General features: G+C 39.4%; 1 long non-coding RNA gene across 1 annotated transcript; it reads left to right on the top strand.

Annotated features, from left to right (window-relative positions):
- Positions 1-3,212: 3,212 nt before the first annotated feature.
- Positions 3,213-4,289, top strand: LOC118352613 (uncharacterized). The gene is made up of 2 exons (XR_004809988.2): positions 3,213-3,470; positions 4,134-4,289. It is a non-coding gene; the product is annotated as an uncharacterized LOC118352613 (long non-coding RNA).
- The last annotated feature ends 396 nt before the right edge of the window (positions 4,290-4,685 follow it).

The raw sequence follows: 4,685 nt of genomic DNA, 5'->3' as shown, positions 1-4,685 counted from the left end.
GGAGAAGCAGGCCCCATGCAGGGAGCCCGACGTGGGACTCAATCTCAGGTCTCCAGGATCACGCCCTGAGCTGAAGGCGGCGCTAAACCGCTGAGCCACCCGGGCTGCCCTGTTTATTTGTTTTTAAAGTTTATTTTTTTAATTATCTCTACACCCAGCATGGAGCTCAAACTCATGACCCCGAGATCAAGAGTCACATACTCTTCTGCCTGAGCCTGCCAGGTACCCCTGGGCAGCTTGTTTCAATTGTATTTTCTGCTGCTCAGCTTCTTCTATTGACTCAATTCATATATATTTACAATTGAGGCACCCCTTATTCCTCCCTTTGCGTACCGCTTTTTTTTTTTTTAAGATTTTAATTATTTATTCATGAGAGACACAAACAGAGAGGCAGAGACACAGGCAGAGGAGAAGCAGGCTCCCTCTGCTGAGCCTGATGTGGAACTTGGTCCCAGGACTCTGGGATCATGCCCTGAGCCAAAGGGAGACGCTCAACTAGTGAGTCACCCAGGGGTCCCATGTACCACTTTTTAGAAAAAAGATTTTAGTTTTAAGTAATCTCTACACCCAATGTGGGGCTCGAACTCACAACCCTGAGATCAAGAGTTGCATGTTCTTTGGACTGAGTCAGCCAGGTGCCCCCCCCCTTACTTCCCCTTTGTATGAAACTATTTTCTTCTGGTTTCTAAAAACATTTCTTCATATCCCTGAACCAAGACGACAGGCTTCTTTCTTTTTCTCTTCCCTAAAGTCTATCTTGACACCTTGTTAGCTGCTCCCATTTTATCATAGAAGAACCTCAAACTTGATCTCACAACCCTGAGATCATGACCTGAGCCAAAATCAAGAGTTGGGGACTTATCCAGCCTAAGCCACCCACGTGCCCCTGGCTGACCCATATCTTTTAATGCTCCATTTTATGTTTAGAAATTTACTCTTAAAATTCTGGTTTTTGATTTATATTATAAACTGTACTTTTCCATATACAACTTCTATACAACATTAACATTTATTTATTTATTTATTTATTTTTTTTTTTTAACTTTTATTTAGTTACGTCTGCCTGTCGTCTGTCTGCCTGTCGCCGAAACACAACGTGTCAGCTAACTTTTATTTAGTTAAAAGTAAATTCCTATAGCATTGGTATTATGTTAGCACAGTTTTTTTTTTTTTTTTTTTAAGTATTTCAAGTTTAGGGAGAAAATGATTTGGACCTTAGTTCTTTTGCAATTTCTTTTTTTCCTCCTTTGAGGCATGTAGAGATAGTGATCAAAATGGATACACCTGATAATTCCTCCAAAGTGGAGCTTTGTCTATCTAAATCATAATTTTAAAGATTTCCATGATTGCTCCATCATACCTGATTGCTCCAAATATCTAGTTATCCTTTCTCCTCAGGGCAAACCTGCCAGTGAAAAGCCCATTTTCCTTAAGTACTGAGATAGACTTGTTCTCTACACACATACCCCTGACAAAGTCAGAGATTATGTGCTATCCTGAGTCTTTCCATCTTAGCGCCATTGTCTTCTGTCAAAATACAAACTCTTTAAAATCAAAATTCCTTTGACATCTCTTTCTGATCAGTTATTGGGAATAGCTGACATACTATCATACTTTCTGCTTGGGGAAAATCGTTATGAAACTCATGACTTACTTTGCCAATTAAGGAAAGCTATTCCTAGAGGCATTTTTATCTTTGTAACTGCACATTCCTTCTTCAGTTGTGAGGGCTTTTGTGCTGTAGGAGCTTAAGATCTAGTATGAAAAATAGAAGGAGAGGTCCTGAGGGATGAATATACTAGTGAAAGCACTTAGAACTTTCTCCCACTAAAATACACACACTTTAGTGAGAACACTATACACAACACCAATGAAATTTTCTACATATTAAGCGAATAATAATGGATACTGTGTAGTTACTTTCCATTTGCTACTCATTTTTCCCCCCAGAACTTGTAAATCAATTTCACCTTAAAGCAGATAACATGCAAACTCAGGGCTCTCTATGATCTTGGACAAGTTAGCAGGAGGCACTTTTTCCTCCTAGTCTCTTTGCCAAAATGACACATTCTTCAGATTTTATGAATCGTGATTAATACTGACTTTTTTGGTAGGAACTCCAACTTCAAGTCAGAGATCCCGAATTATTTTGGGTGTTTGAAGGGATGAAATCTCTTGGCGACTCTCCTTTATCCTCAATAATTTGTCATCTTAAGTGAAATTATGATATACATGTATTTATTTCTGCACATTATTTTTGGGCAAGCTTGAGGATTTCTGTCCCAGTATGTTGTAACTTGTGTTGGTTTTCTCAGATGGTGGATTTAGGAATGGAACAGAGAGAGAAGCAAATGATGGAGGAGATGTGGAGGTCTTTCCAGTGAACTCCTAGGAACATGGAGAAAGTTGAAGCAAAGAAAACCCAGGGTCTTACAGCAGCCTTCTAGCAGAAAGCTCTAGCAGAAAGCTCTCAGGACATAACTGTATTGCAAATCATTTTCCTTCTTTCTCCCTTTGCTGTCACTTTGCTAAATTAAGACAGCCATCATCTCCCTTTGGAACTGGCTTCTCTTGCTTCATCTTGGTCCATTTAATGTGTTTTCATGTAATACCCAAAGTTATCTTTCTAAAATACAAATCATCCTGTCAGCCTCTTGATTAAAATCCTCCAAATCCTTCAAAGTCTCTCCATTGCTCTCAGGGATAAGTCTTTTTAACATGACCTAAGATACTTAGTGGTCTGACTCCCCGCCCCCCCGCCCGTCTACCTTATCTCCAGCCACTTGATTGTTTTGGTAGTACTATACTTATTATTATTGTTGTTTCGTCATATGTTTTTTTTTTATTCTTCCTTTGACTCATTCTTTTCTTTTCTAATTAATTTTCATTCTTCCTTTAGGTCCTACTTGAGCCATTACTGCCTTGTGTCTTCCCTGACCATCCCCCACCAAGTCCCATTTAGGTCCCCTTTTAATGTGACTCCTGTCACAATGTACATCACAGTGTGTGATAATTGCCCCTAATTATTAGTTTGTGTCACCTACTAGATTGGAAATTCCACAAGGCCCCAGGTCATGCTTGTCTCGGTCACGGTCACATCTTCCATGCCTAGCAGAATGCCTGGCAGGAAGAAGAGGCTCAGAATCTACTTGGTAAATAATTGAACAAATCAAGGACCTCTGATTTAAAAAAAAAAAAAAAAGGACCTCTGATTTATGCAACCAGCTCAAATGGACAAGTTATTCCGTGATTTATGCTGGGATCACTCAAAACTCAAGAGATGGAACTCTGGGCAGGAATGGACAGCTCTGGCTCATTGAATCTGAAACCTAGGAAGCCTCTCTGTGGCTTGAGAAATAATGACTCTCTAGATACAGAATATCTACAATGAAGCAAAGCAGATTTCTAAATATTGCTTCTAACCTCTGAGGAAAGGAGAGCCTAGAACATTTCTACCACTCAGGGAAAAGGTAAGTGGAAAATAACAGAACAGTTCCCATTTCTAGTAATTTAAGTTGTACACAGTTCAGTTAATTGTGTCTACATCCTTTTATTTTAGAAACTACAAATGGTCCTTTTTTTAATATAAGATCTTAATTTTTTTTTCAAATTCAAACTGCATGGAGATGTGGAGGAACTGAACCCATGGAGAACTTCTGTATTTCTTAATTCCTCCCATTGAAAGCTTTAGCTTTGGATAGGATAACTCCAAGCTGTAGCAGTGTTATCTGCCCATGCTCCCTGCAGACACGGGAGGGCAGTGCAAAAGCAGGTTTATTTTTCCTGGACTCCTTTATCTCGCCAAAGATGTCACAGAAACTCCCATGCCTGCCCTGCCAATTGTAGCATTTCCTATTTCTGGTGTCAGTTCTCTATTCTTTGAATTATCCCCAATAGAAATGGAATAAGTTACTAAAATTGAAATCCTTATAGTTCCCCCGAAGAATACAGAAATAAATTTACACATATCGAAATTGTGCAAGAGAGGAATTAAGATTTGTGGTGAGATCACTGAAATGCAATAATTCGCAACCTCTGGGGAATTGTTGGTTCTTTGAGAATCTGATGAAAGTTATGGATCCTTTCCCCAGAAAGATGTACTTACACCTTCTCAATTTTGCATACAATTTCAGAGCATCCATGAACTACAAGTTAAAGATCTCGGCTGGAATATATTTATGGAAGAACTCTCCCAAGATTTGGGGTCTGGAGAATGAGAAGTACTAGAGACACTTCTGCCTATGAGTTTGTTATTAAAAATGAAACAAGTTTCCAGAATGTGCACCCAATCACAGAGTTTGATTATATGCTTTGACATGTACTTTATTAATTTATGACACTGTGTCAGCACATAGGCTATTAGGGATTGCAAAATAGGATCATTCGGTATTTGCTGAGAGTGGTTTGAGGTCATTAGCTTTCTAATGAAAATATGTGGATGCAGAAAAATGAGAATTAGCTGAAGTTAGCTAAAAGGGGGAAAACCATGTGCTTTAAACTGATATTTCCAAAGAGCCATGACTATCTTTTAAATACCACTACCTCTCCCCGACCATGTACTGCCTTCACCCCTCCCCCCATTCCAAAAAGTCTAATATAGTCTGCAGTGACTGGAGGGATCTGGGGCAGTGGGCAGCTGGAATTCTATTTGTAGGAAGCTCTGGAGAGAGGACATTGCCTACAAG

Source organism: Canis lupus, chromosome 28, assembly GCF_003254725.2.
Source record: "Canis lupus dingo isolate Sandy chromosome 28, ASM325472v2, whole genome shotgun sequence".
Classification (NCBI taxonomy): Eukaryota; Metazoa; Chordata; class Mammalia; order Carnivora; family Canidae; genus Canis; species Canis lupus.
Note: the sequence above shows the minus strand (reverse complement) of the source record. Positions and strands in the feature narration are given on the sequence as shown.